This window comes from Acomys minous (genome assembly GCF_964271855.1).
Source record: "Acomys minous genome assembly, chromosome: 15".
Taxonomy (NCBI): domain Eukaryota; kingdom Metazoa; phylum Chordata; class Mammalia; order Rodentia; family Muridae; genus Acomys; species Acomys minous.
Genome location: NC_140497.1, coordinates 56,818,643 through 56,832,810, shown reverse-complemented (window position 1 = coordinate 56,832,810; position 14,168 = coordinate 56,818,643). Strand labels below are relative to the sequence as shown.

At 45.6% G+C, this 14,168-nt stretch overlaps 1 protein-coding gene across 7 annotated transcripts in view; it reads left to right on the top strand.

Annotated features, from left to right (window-relative positions):
* Window positions 1-1,868: 1,868 nt before the first annotated feature.
* Window positions 1,869-14,168, top strand: part of TXK (TXK tyrosine kinase) — a 51,174-nt gene continuing 38,874 nt past the window's right edge. For 3 of the 7 annotated variants that reach the window (XM_084759854.1, XM_084759856.1, XM_084759850.1), the window contains exon 1: window positions 8,974-9,108. The gene's annotated coding sequence lies outside the window, so the exon portion shown is untranslated. The other 4 variants (XM_084759855.1, XM_084759851.1, XM_084759852.1 and 1 more) reach the window with 3 other exon arrangements.

Below are 14,168 nucleotides of genomic sequence, written 5' to 3'. Positions count from 1 at the left end.
GCTCTGCACTGGAGGTGCTATAACAAAGTGGTACCTAACACAAGGAGATGCCCTGAGTGGCTTACCTGAGGTAGTCCAGAATGCTGCCAAGGAACCAGAGAGAAGGTCTTTTGAGCTGCCGTGTGGTTTTCAAGAAGCCTGGCCAGACTTGGATCCCTAGATTACAGTAGTGTGACCATCGATCCTGTCCTTGCACTACACCCTGATGTCCAGTTTGTTTGAGAGGGTTTCTCTCTTTCTTTTTGTTTTTTTTCAGACAGGGTCTGTCTGTGTAGCCTTGGCTGTCTTGAACTCACTTTGTAGACCAGCCTGGCTTGAGTGGGTTTCTTACTCTCACAATTTTCCTTTTTCTTCATGGGCTTCAGGGAGAAGAAGCCAATCCAGTTACCATTAGTAGAGACCATTTGGTATCGAATACTCTGTTCTTGGTATTTATGAGCCCCCAAAGCGAGGAAGGCACGGACTCCTTCACAAGTCAGTGGCCCCTGAGAGCTACTGTGACCCATACAGGAGCATTTGGTGAACACACAGGCAGGAGCTGGTTTCCCTCTGACGTCACAGAACTACCTCTTTGGTCAGGAGTCTGTGTCCCCGCCAAACTGAAGGCTGCAAAGCTCATTGCGTTCTTGGACCTTTTAGAATGGAAACAAGTAAAATATTCTTGTCATAATCTGCCATATTCCTTCTAACTCCCCACATCACAAAACCATATACACATTTTAATCGACTCACAGCTTGTTCAAGGAGCTGGTGTTGTGCCAGGAGACCTTACTACCGCAGTCATCCTTTCCTCCCTCACCCTCACGTTCTCCTGTCATCCGGATGAGCTGTGAGAGGAACGAGGTGATGCTGAGGAGAGTTAAAGGAAGGTAGAGCTCCTGGGTGAACAGTTTCAAATACTTCTTTGTCTTTTTTCACATGTATATCTCAAGGGGAGGGAGGAGGGTAGTATATGTGTACATGTGCGTGTGGAGGCCTGAGTTGATGTTATGTGTCTGCTGTCATTGCTGCCACCTTTTTAGTGAAGTGGCATCTCTGAATTGAACTCAGAGCTGGGTAATTTGGCCAGTTTGGCCTCAGGATCTCTTATCTCCACCCTGCGAGCACTTGGTTTACTGGTAGGTTACCATGCTCACTAATCAATTTTGTGAGGTCTGGCTGTGAACTGTGTCAGACACTGCCCACTGGACCATTTCCCATACAAACACTTTCCTTGGGAAAACCTGACAACGCTTGGTAACCATTTTATCATCTTTTCCCTTCTTTTGTTTTTCTTTCTTGCTTTCTTCCTCCTTTTCTTTCCTTCCTTCCTTTCTTTTTCTTTTTCTTTTTTTTCAGACACTGTCTCTCTATGTAACCCTGGTTGTCCATGAACTCTCTATGTAGACCAGGCTGGCTTTGAACTCACAGAGATGACCTGCCTCTGCCTCCTAAGTGCTGGGATTAAAGGCTTTCACCACCACAGTCAGCTTCAGTCAGCCTTTTAAATGGATCATTAGATTTTCCTCTAAACCCAAATTAGTTCTTCAGAGTCAATCTTGAGTCAGAGGACCAAACATTCAAGGTCAGATATTCGTAACCTTAGAATTCAGTTTTCCCTGTATCACTGTAAACCCCTGGACAAATAAAATCCTTTGTCTCCTCCAGTCCCTGCACAGAGAGGACAGTTTGACCTGATCATTTTTAAAGATTCCTTTTACCAAAATTCTGTGATTTCTTCAAAATGTTTTCTAGACACACCCACTCATGTAGGCATGAGGAAGTGCTGACAAGCACCTCAAATCCGGCTGGATACGGTGCTCTGAACTTTCTTATATAGGCTACCGGGTAGTCATTCAAACACTTTTCTGAGGTTTTCAGAACAGGAAATTAGGTGGGGTAAGCTCTGCCTGTGAGAAACGTCACGGGCCACCTATGCTCTCAGTTGAAAGATGTGTTGCTGTGCACTGAGCACAGCTGGAGAACCAAGGCTTCTGTGTACACCCAGCGACAGGGCAGCCATGTCTCTGTCCTCTTGTAAGTAACACAGGCTTTGCGACTTAATGTCAGGTTCTGCTTATGGGTGTGCGGCCTATTCTCGAACGCTAGGTGTGGTTTTTGCTAAAACAGGGAATATGTGAAGTCTTGATCATTTCTTCAGATGTAGTGACAGGATTTTGCGGTTTACTTAACTAGCCACTGTCTCCTGCTAAATTATACGTTTGAGAATTGAGCATACCAATGACAATAACAAAAAAATATAGTGTACTTGCATGTGTGGAAGTGCAGTCGGTGTGATGTGATGTTTTGTTTCTAGAATAATAAAGAGTTGAAGGCCAGGAGACCAAACTCTTGTGTGTTGCCTTAGCTTTGACGTGTCAGCATTGGCAACTTGGTTGTATGTACAGGTCTGCGGCATGGACACTCCCTTTCTGCCCTTTCCCATAGATATCATAAAGAAATAACAGGCAAGAACGGCATGTGCATCCTCAGGTTAATTTGATTGTTGCTTTGAAAGACTTCAGCACAATTTTCTCAACCACTCCACAATTTAAGACCCAGAGAGGCTTGTTATGTAGATAGCTTTAAAAATGAAAGGAAAAGATCATCTCTGATCTTCGTCTTAGATGCCTGTGGAATCAAGCACTGGCAGAACTCAGTCATTCTAACCAGGCTAGAATTTTGATTTTTGGCTGGCCTTAGGAAAATCTGATTGTGAGTTTTACTGTCTCTTTCAAGCCACAGCACCTTTATTAGAACCCACATTGGTAGGATCTACAGAAACAAATGCTATTTTAGTTGTGCCTTCTTGAATATGGTTTGCAGTCTTGATTCACTAAGACTAAAACAAAACAAAACAACTAAACCAAAAGGCTTCCTCTTATCAGAAATAGACCAAGCAGATGGAGGCAGAAGAAGATACAAAGAATTGTCATGTGTCCCTGCCTACCCCAGGGTAGAGCAATGCTGGGCAGTCACAGAACATTAAAGGCCTTCACTGATTCTCCTGAGGGCAGAACCAGGGCAGGGCCACGCGTTATAACAGGAAGGGCTTGGCTACATGTAAAGCAAGTAGCTGTAGGGGCTGAGCCAAAGTCTAGGCTGTCTAGGGATGAAGCGGGAGTCTGGTTATTATCTGTGAGGTCTCTGACAGTCATTTCCCTTAGCCGGGAGGGGGATGATTTTAATGCAATTTCCCTGTAGCATCCAGTGTCTGGTAGTTGGCAAGAGTCACCTGTTTCCTTCTGCCGTAAGCCAGGGATAACCAACGCTCTATTTTTCTTCTGCATGAAATAATGAGTGTTTAGCATATACACGGCAACACCAGGTGTGCTCTGGGTGTATTAAACTTAAGGATGCTTATTTGTATTTTCCAGTGGTGGACCAAACACACTGACTGTTCCTAGGGCTGCTATGGCAACCGGGAGTCACAGGCTGCTGGTAGGGAAGAGGGGGTAGTTATGGAGGATGGGATTTTGGTCATAAAAGAATGATGATGGCACGTTCTGAACAGGGTCCAAGGACGCTACTTCAGCGAGGTCACATTTGTAAAGTGTGGTGGGAATTGCCAGTGTCCTTAGCAGCTAAGATGCCATGAGACCAAACTCCGCTCAGACTTTTACTTAGATGCCAAGAGCCTGGTGCAGTGGCTGAGGATTAGAAATGTTTACCTCTTACTTCTTCTTGAACGATTTGCATCTATTGTTTCTGTCTTTTATTGTTCCCAAGTTACAAAGTAGAAAGAAAAACTTTATATACATATGTTTTAATATGTATATTTCTTAAGTCTCAGTTGGACAGATGTGTGCCTGGGGTATGCAGGTTTCCGGGTTCAGTGCCCACCTGCCAATGGCTGCGAGCGAACTTGAGGGTGGTTCTCTAGCTCCAGGCCAGGCTGGTTTGATTGACTCAGAGAGACTGTGCTCCAGGGATCCTGCTGAGCTGCTTGAGAAGAACTTCAAGGGACTCGGCTAGCACAGGCATGACAAACATGGCTCTGGCAGGCCGTACCCTTCTCCCCATTCCCCCTGCCTGGCTGATAACCGTTAGCTCACACTCCTGAAGCTGGTCACCAAGGTCCATTCCCTTATTTGGCCACTTCCACCTCCTGAGGCTGACTCCCAAGGTCCAGCTGTCAAAGTATTGAAGGCCCTTTGGCTCAGCTAATTATCACGCACAATTAAAAATGAGACACTTCATCTTAACACGGGGTTTCCTATTTCAATTTTATAAACCATCCACCTGTGAGCCATGCCTGTCTCCTCTCTAGCCAGAGGTAGCCCTTTGCCTTCTGGGATAAATATCCCTTTTTCTTTTCCCTTGTTCCCTTTTCCTTCTCCTCTGTCTCTGGGGCACATAAATCTCCTTTGTGGTGTGAACTTGGTCTTGCACGCTGTGAGCCAATACCGACCCCTTACACACTGGCCCACAGACACAAAGCGGTCATAAAAGTGATTAGGTCCCAGCAAAGTTTGTTCTGAAGAATAGAAAATGTTTGTCCTGTCAAGGACAGGGAATGTCACAGATCAAAAAGGAAAGGGGTTGCTTCTGTTACTGTTGTTTCTGCTGAAGTCCACGCTCTTTCGCACCCACAGACTCAGTGTGAAAACAGGCCTGAACGTGTGTGTGTGTGTGTGTGTGTGTGTGTGTGTGTGTGTGTGTGTGTGTGTGTTTCCTTTTGTCTTGGAATAACGTCTTGTTTCCCCTGTAATTATCGTGTATAAAAATGTTAATTGTGGCCAGTTTGTATCTACCTCTGTGAGGTTTCCTGCATGCGGATTTGCAGAGCCGGCAGCTCCTCCTCCGAGGCCCCCCGGCCAGTCTCATCTGCCCTCTCTGCCCACCCAGAGGCAGCTAGCTCAGCTTGTGGTCCCAGGGCCCAAATGCTCTGTGGCTCACTCTGGCATTGCGTCACTTCACAAGCTAGCCAGAAAACAAGTGAGATCTGTGAGCCTGTGAACTGTGGGCCCACAGACAGCACAGTTCTAAGAAACAGGACCTTGAGGTGTGGGGTGTGTGGAAGGTGACTGCAGACTCCAGCTCACAGGGGCTCATTACCAGGAAGGAGTCAGCATTTCTGCAAACACAGCTGGGCACACCCAGGCATGGAGGGTCGAGAAGATCTTATGTTTGATGGCAGTCAAACATATTCCAGGCCAAGGTAGCCTACACCAGGTTTTGTCTCAAAACAACAACCCAACCAAGGGGTGTGTGTGTGTGTGTGTGTGTGTGTGTGTGTGTGTGTGTGTGTGTGTGTGTGTGTGTGTGTAGCTCAGTGGTAAGAATCCCTAGAGCACGTGCTTCTAGGAATTTCTTTCAGGGGTAGAGAGAGATGCTGACCACAGATGGGAAACACATGTGCTGTCCTCCTGTGGGAGACTCACAGCTCTTCCCTCACAGCACCTCTGCTGCCTGGAATGTCTCCTCATGCTCCATCCAGATCCGGGTTCTCAGGCTTCTAGAGAATTCCTTAGAGTCCTTTCCCAACAGCACAAAACCTCAGCTCAGGACAGGCCAAGAACCATTCTTACCACCTACCCAAACGTATCTATTCCCAGATCTGTTTCTTCTTTTCTCCTGCCGAGGAATCCCCCAACAAAACTATTCGCCCAAAATTCACAGTCTCTAATACAAAACAAAAGAAAACAAAGTGGTCTGGGTCTGTTACAGAGTTATTACCTTCTTGACCAATATATTTAGAAAAAGTGGTGTCTCAGGTGACCATTATTTCTTAGAAAGGTACTGAATATGGTAGCATAAACCTGCTATCCAGCATTTTGGGAGGCAAAGATTGGAGAGTCTGGAGTTCAAGACCATCCTGGCCTACTTAGGGAGATCAACTCAGTAAATGAGCAAACAAACAAAGAAAGGGTATGTAGGCATACACATATGATAAAATCAACACCCTAAATGTATAAAGGGCTCAAACTTAGAATAAAGAATAACTTCTTAAACTTAGGTAAACACTCACATGAAAACCTTGACCTATCCTTCTCTTCCCCAACCCACCTTTTCATTGTCCATTGGGGTGTTATTGGTTTGACACCCAGGAAACTACAGAAATGCCATCAGTACTGAGCCTCCCTAGGATAAGTAAGTTATACAAGTTAATGGTTAGTTGATCAAATCATGGTCATGTCAATTACTAGTCTATTTTTACCACAAGAATATACATCCTAGGTTTAACAGATAGATATGATTCTATAGATAGATAAGGTAAAAATAGTTAGATAAGGTCTTCAAAAACCTCAGAGATCTACAGAATATGGCATTTAAAGATGTTTATATTATTTTAAAGATTCATTGAAAATAAGACAGGTTAACTCCTGGTAACACCCAGCCTACCTCAAAGAAGATGATGAGCATCAAAGAACCTCCTTATGGAGATGGCTTCAAATGTGGCAAACCAGCCACTGGGCAAAATGACATTTTGCCCAAGGACAAAATTCTGCCTCAAAATGGGCAAGCTTGGATGCAGGTAGAGTTGATGGCCAAATTCTGCCAAGACAGGGTAAGCAAGTCCTCGATAGTTCCTGCCTCACAAATATGTCTGTCAGATATATTGGGCCAGAAGGCTGAAGATGAAGATCCAATATTATTGACAGTGCTGGGTGACTTCTCAGGCAGCAAATTGTCTCTGTCATTTTTTTCACTTTGGAAGCTACTAACTTGCACTTCCTGTTTACTCAGGTAATTGATTTTATTCCTTCTCAAGTCTCTGATGGAGTTGAGTACCAGATAATTTAGTTTTAAAATTAAGCTTAGTTGTTTAGGAGTTAAGATGTTTTTAGGTCTAGATAGATGGGGTTTGGGCAGGGGGAGGAGAGTGGGGGGCATGTTGAGTCAGGGTCTCTCTTTGTAGCCTTGGCTGTCCTGGACTCGCTTTGTCGACCAGGCTGGTCTCGAACTCACAGCGATCCACCAGCCTCTGCCTCCCAAGTGCTGGGATTAAAGGCGTGCGTCACCACGCCCAGCCTAGATAGATGTTTTAAGTTGATAGAAATGAAATACGATATTGACCTACATTCAGAATTTTAGACTCACCAAGATAGGAAAGATGTTTTCTTCAAGGCTGCCAAATACAAATAGCCAAAACACTATGAATGTAACATTGATATAATTCCTGACTTTTTTGTGGTTCTTCTTGCTGTACATAGTTTATTTTTACATGTGTAATAATATAAATGTATATATAAAAATTTTACAAAAGTGTCTGTCTCAAAAGGCCTTAAGACATGGATCTAGTGGTGAGCTTTTGTGGCAGAGAAAGAAGTTTGGCTTTTCTCTTGGTGGCAAGGGGGGTTGGGGAGAGGCAGTGCCTAGCTCTTAGTGAGCTTAAGAGTATCCATTCCGACACACATCTCTAATCCCTGCACCCAAGAGGCAGAGGCAGGCAGAGCTCTGTGAGTTCAAAGCTAACCTGTGAGTTCTAGGACAGCCAGAGCTATATAAGAAGACACTGTCTCAAAAAAAAAAAAATCCTTTCTGCTCATCCCAGGCCCCAGGGTTGTGCGGTTTTCTTCCAAGGAGCTCTCTAAAAGACAGTCTTCGCAGTATTTTTTGGCTCAGGGGAGTTCTTGAAACTGAGTGACTTTTAAGCCTGTTTTTAAGGGAAAAAAAATCACCAGCCACCTGCCAGTTTCTATGATGCTCACACTCTGTAGGGTCTCATCAGAGGCACGCGTCCAGAAGAAACATGACACTGCCTACGCCAACAGCTAAACCAAGACATTGCTGGTAAATCTCAGAAGCCGAGAACACAGCAACTGCTTTCCAGGCAGCCCAGCCAGAGGCTTTTCATCCCCACAGGTTTGCCTGCCCAGAGGTGATCATAGGGACTGCTTTGGGAAGCCATGCTTTCTACCCCCCACGTCCCCAGCTCCTTAATGGAAGCCTGTTCACAATCAGAACTCCGTTGTAGGTGACCCTCCTGGGTCACCTCAGGCACCCATCCCAGATAAGAGGAGGGCTGATCACAGGTATGGTTTGGTTTTTTTTTTTTGTTGTTTGTTTGTTTGTTTGTTTTTTTGAGACAGGGTTTCTCTGTGTAGCCTTGGCTGTCCTGGACTCACTTTGTAGACCAGGCTGGCCTCGAACTCACATCAACCTGCCTGCCTCTGCCTCCCGAGTGCTGGGATTAAAGACGTGGGCCACCACACCCGGCTGACTGATCACAGGTAAACAATAGCTTCAGGTACCACCTAGCCAGGAAAGACAGTCTAATGTGGGAAGACTGCAAAGGTTAATTCTGGATGTGATGCCCATTTGCCAATGGCACACCACTGAGGGTCTTTGCTGGGTGGCAAGAGCAGTACAGACATAAGCCTGGGAGAGAAAACTGGGTTTCTGTGAAAATACTCAGTTCTGAGTGTCCTTCCCACAGGACCTCCCAGCAAGCAAACAGCCTCTTGGCAGAGGCCCTGGCTATCCATGAATTCCTGTCTAACTTGAGGATTTTCTACAAGGGCAGGAGCTTTCCCTCCACAGGTTTTTGGGTTTTGTGTGCTTGTTGTTTGTTTGCCAAAGGGTGCCGACTGACTTCTGCAATCAAGAATGTGTGTGGAAGGGAGCTCACCACTTCGCTTACTCTCCACAGAGACCTGGATACCATGAGCAGAAAATGCTTTCTAATAATCGATGGCATCTGTGTCGGGGCAAATTTTGGTCCAGTGCGTTAACATTTAATAAATACGCCTAGCTCTTTGGGTACTCATGCTGAGCCAGGGCACACGAGGTGGCAGATGTCTGCTTGTGTTGGTGGCAATGGAAGGGGCTGTTCTGTGAATAGGCAGAGGTTGGCTTCTTCTCTCACAAATGTGTTTGGTCTTCGGAGAAATAAACCAGAACTGTTTCCTACCCACAGAACCCACAGCAAGGCAGGCTGTACCTCCATGTAAGGGCAGTTGCCTTGGCTGCTGCATCAGGAAGAATAAGTATTTCTGAAAAGCCTTTCTCCCAAATTGCAGGCTACAGAAGAGAGCAAAGGTAAAGCCAGGAGAAGGGCTGTTGGGTTTCCCCAATATGGTGGCGGGCAGCTGAGAATTGAGGCTCAGTGAATTGGGGACAGTCTTGTCCTACTTTCACATAGTCCTGCCTGCAGGCAGACACCGCGGATTCTTTTTCAGAGCTGTAAGTTTTAAAATGTACTTATATACTTGTTTTCACACTTAAAACCAAATCTTTCTTTTGTTTGTATGATGTATGTGTGGGCACATATGTGTGCCATGGCACTTTTTAGAATCCATTCCAAGAACTGAACTCAGGTTTTTAGGATTAAAGAGCATGAACTTCACTGCAGGGGTGGGGTGGGGTGGGGGGGAGGGTGGTAAGGGGTGTTTCAGACTCCATCGACTTCTTCAGCCCTCTCCTTCCATCTGTCTTCAGAGGAGACCACATCTGCTCGGTGTTTACCTTAAGTCTGTCTGGTGAGAACACAGTGAATACCAGCTGACTGAATTCTGAGGGAACTGGTAGCAGAAACTGAGAAAGCAACTCTGCTGCATTGGGCACTTCTCATTTGCTGTCTTAATGTTTTAATGTTATGCTCCTGGATGCTAAGGATGCTCTCTGGTCTTAAGTTCTGGCTCAGATGCTATATGATTGAACAAAGTACCATATCTTTTATTACTCAGTTTGTCTGCAATGCTGAGGCTGGTTCTGTTTTCTCCATATATGTTGATTACTTTTGCTTTGCTGTGACCTGATCTATGTGACTTAAAGGAGGAAAAAATCATCTTGGCTCACAGTTTAAAGGGTTCATTCAGTCCTGGTTGCTTGTACTCACGTGCTTGGGCAGATCTTGGTAGTAGGAGCCTGTAGAGGAGAAACACTGTACTTCATGGCCAAACAGGAAGTAGAAGGAAGGAGTAATGATGATGATTGGCTGAGTTTCCCCCTATTCTCCACGTATTCTGCCTGGGTCCTTAACCTACGGGATAGCGCCGCCTGCATTCAGTGTAAGTCTTAAATCTCTAGTTACTCCTCTCTAGAAACATCTTCAGAGACACTCCTAAAGTTGACTTCACCAGTCTCCATGGTGTTATAATCCCAGTCAAGTTGACCATGAAGATTAGCCTCCACATCATACAATAGTAGAACCTGTCAATGTGAGAGCACCGAGTGAGTCAGCTAGCACAGGCGAGTGTATAGTGTAGCGGTATCTTTGGGTCCATGTTGCCAGGTATATGATAAGGGGCATGTTGGTAGAAGTTGGGAATAGCCTTTTCTAGAAGATAGGTTTTATTACTTTTGTTCATTACTTCCACATGAAGCTCTTAATTAGTTGTCAAGCATCATCTTTTTGCTATAAGTCAGTAGAGCAATCATGTCTTCCTTGACTCATGTTATATGTCTGGAAAGTCCTCCCTTTTTCACACTCACAAACACACACATTCACACACATATACACATTCACACTCACACACAAACACACACATACACACACACACACACACACACACACACACACACACACACATCAAGTCAGGGTCTTCCTGCATAGCCCTGGCTTGCATTGTGTTCACTATGTCGCTTGAGTTGGCTTTGAACTCACAGCAATCCTCCTGCTTCAACCTCCCAAGTGCTGGGATTACAGCTATGTGTCCCCAAACACAATTTTTCAAGGCATAGTTGATGAGCTTTCCTGACAGGTTGGTGTGGGTGTGAAAGAAAGCGGTGAGTCAAAGATGGCGGCAAAGTCATTGGCCTGAGTCATCAGGAATAGAGACTTGTTTTTGACAAGATGGAGAAGGGTGGGTAGAGAAAGCTGGGCAGGGAGGAAGACTAAGAGTTCAGCTTTAATCTCAACAGCCAGTTGAGGTGACTACTAAGCGTCCAAGTGAGGAACGTGAGAATGTGTTCGGGTGTGTTCAGCTGGAGTTCATTAGAAATGAACTAGATGTGTATATCCATGTGCAATGAGCTGATGACCAGTGTTTTAAGCCACAGCAGGAAATGGAATAAACAAAGGAGGGAACAAGACAAAGAAAAGATCAAAGTCTTTGGAGGCTATTGGAAATTAAGACGCCAAGGAGGTAGACGAGGAAACAGTCAAAAAATGAGAAGGAGCCTAATAGAATATATTGGCAAATGCTGCACGGGTCACATGAGAAGAGGGCTTGAAACTGACCACCAGATTTCACAGTGTGTGGGACACTGGTGACCCTAACAAGAGCAGTTTTTGAGAAGAAAGAGAACGCAGAAGGAGAGCAACCAGAGCAACAAGTGGAGGCCATTCATTTCTGGATTTGGCCATAACAGTAAAACTGGCCAAAGAAATCGGACTATGGAGCCATCTGTTCTGTTAACAGTGGCTGAAAGAACAGTGTATTTGTACTGATAGAAATGGTCCAGTAAGAAGGAGAGAATGGTGATTAAATTTGAATACCTCTACATGAGCGTGGGCATGGCACTTTGCCACAGTCTGTCCTGTGTTGACCTGTTTCACTTACTTGTGTAACTTGTACTTGGTTCTCCGTATAACCTGGACCGAACAGACACAGATCTAATGAACCTCTGCAACCACAGTGCAGCAAGTGGGCCAGAACGTCAACTGGACCCATTTCTCCAAAGCTGATAGAGTTCAGGATGGCTAATGTAACCTCTCTCTGGGAAGTGATCTGTCTGTCTGTCTGTCTGTCTGTCTTTGGCAGTTTGCTCACACAGACATATACAAAGACGATGAAAATTGACAGAAGCAGCTGGAATATGAAAACGCAGTAACATGATATAGTCAAGATTTTAGGAATCAGGAATCAATTTTATTTTTAAGCCTACAGATGCATCTCAGCTGCAGGAAAAGAAAAGAGAAAGTAACTAAATCAGAGTGGGTCATGGAAGCAACAGGGGCTTAGGGCCATCTGTCAGGGACTGGACAGGGTGGAAACCAGAGTCTGTAATTCTACACCCAACGTGTCAGAGGTTCAGGGACTGTGCAGTGGCTGAGTCTACATCAGAGAAATGCAGAACTGTTACATGAATGTAGGTTTGGAACGAGTTAAACATGGTAGCCCAGCTTCCAAAATGGCTCAGTGATCTCCCTCCCTTCCTCCCTCCCTCCCTCCCTCCCTCCCCCCTTCTCCCTCCCTCCCTCCTCCCTCCCCCCTCCCTCTCTCTCTCTCTCTCTCTCTCTCTCTCTCTCTCTCTCTCTCTCTCTCTCTCTCTCCCCCTCTGTTTAATTCCTCTCAGCCTACATTCTACCAGGGCATGCATGGTAAGGGTGTGGGGAAATCTGGGAGTGTTAGACCAACATGGTTCTAAGCCTTCTGATTTCTGGTTGGATGACACTGAGGAAAGCTGGTGGCACGTGTGGGGAGGATGCGCGCAGCCGTCTATATCCCTTAACTTCAGACCAAAGCTGCTGTTAAGTGAGATCTTCCCCTCATCCTCACAGCCCCTTTGGACTTCAGGACATGAGGGAGAGCACCTTGCATATCTCTGTGGTTCCCATACCCCTACCTGTAGTTTTGCAGTTAAAACCTTTCTAAGTAGCTCTTTTATGGGACTGGAAAGAGAGCTCAGTAATTGAGAGCACCTGATGTTCTCTCACAGGACCAGAGCTAAGTTCCCAGCACCCATAATGTGTGTATGAGCACACACACACACACACACACACACACACACACAATCTTTTTTAAATATTCATGTGTGTGTGTGTGTGTGTGTGTGTGTGTGTGTGTGTGTGTATAGTCTCATTATGACCTGAAATTTGCTCTGTACATCAGGTTGGCCTTAAACTCAGAGAACCACCTGTCTCTGCCTCCTGAATACAGCAATTAAAGACATGAGCTACCACACCCAGAAAAAACAGCTCTTCTAAAATGCTTTTTCCTGCCTAGGGTAGTGGCTGCTATCACAGTGATGATAGAAGGCAGATTCAAAGTCAGAACTAAGATTCATTTCGTTACGTTGTTAGAGAAACAGGGACAATCTTGTTCATTGGAGAAATGGCTTGGTTAACCCCTCCTCAAATTGTCATTGGTGGTAGCCTGGGGACAGCTGTCTACACAGAGCTTTTGGGAAATCTAGGAATTTGGAATTATTTCTGGACTCTGACTGCTGATAACCTTTTATCTGAAAAGTAGCCCACGGCTTGCTGAGAACAAGGACTGGATTCCACAGTCATGTCTTTACTGAGTCCAGCTTTTTATTGAATAGATTTCAAAAATCACTTCGCCAAAAAGACCAAAGACCAAAGACCACTTCACCATTATGTTCTTCATTCATGGTTTCCACTGTTTCCTCCTCACTGGGGCAGCAGCAGTAGAGGGGGCAGCAGGCCCACAGACCTAACACTGCATGTGACACTGGAAAGGCCCACAGACCTAACACTGCATGTGACACTGGAGAGGCCCACAGACCTAACACTGCATGTGACACTGGAAGGGCCCACAGACCTAACACTGCATGTGACACTGGAGAGGTCCACAGACCTAACACTGCATGTGACACTGGGAAGACCCACAGACCTAACACTGCATGTGACACTGGAAAGGCCCACAGACCTAACACTGCATGTGACACTGGAAAGGCCCACAGCTCCAACACTGCATGTGACACTGGAGAGGCCCACAGCCCCAATGCTGCATGTGACACTAGAGAGGCCCACAGCCCCAATGTTGCATATGACAGACACTGGAGAAGGCCGTTGCAAACAAGCTAGGCCCAAAGGGCTCAATTCTGACATCAGCTGCTCTAATGAAGGCAGTGGTTGTATCCTCTGTGATGCTTACTTCTCACCAGGCAAGAAGCAGCAAGGTGAGCTCAGACTGAGGCTGTGGCGTGGACCAGCAGACCCATGCCGGTTACTGGATAGAGCGAGGGCCGCACTCCAACATCACCTTAGTTTCTTGAGAACTTTGGCAGCAGCTGAGAAAAGAGCAAGACTGGGTTACTTTTTAAAATAAACCTCTATCATTTAATTTTTAAGTAATTGTATTTATGTATCTGGGTATTGTGTCTACATATACACATACCATGTTTGTGTCTGCTGCCCATGAGGTCTGAAAAGGGGGACTGGAGTTCCAGATGATGTGGGAATTTAACCCTGGCCTCTGGAAGAGCAACCAGTGCTCTTACCTGCTGAGCTATACCTTCAGCCCCAGGACTAGAGTCTTGATTATGAACCTAATACACCTCTTATGAGCCTGGTGTTACCTGCCTCAGTGAACTGCGCAACTGAGCTTGTGGGT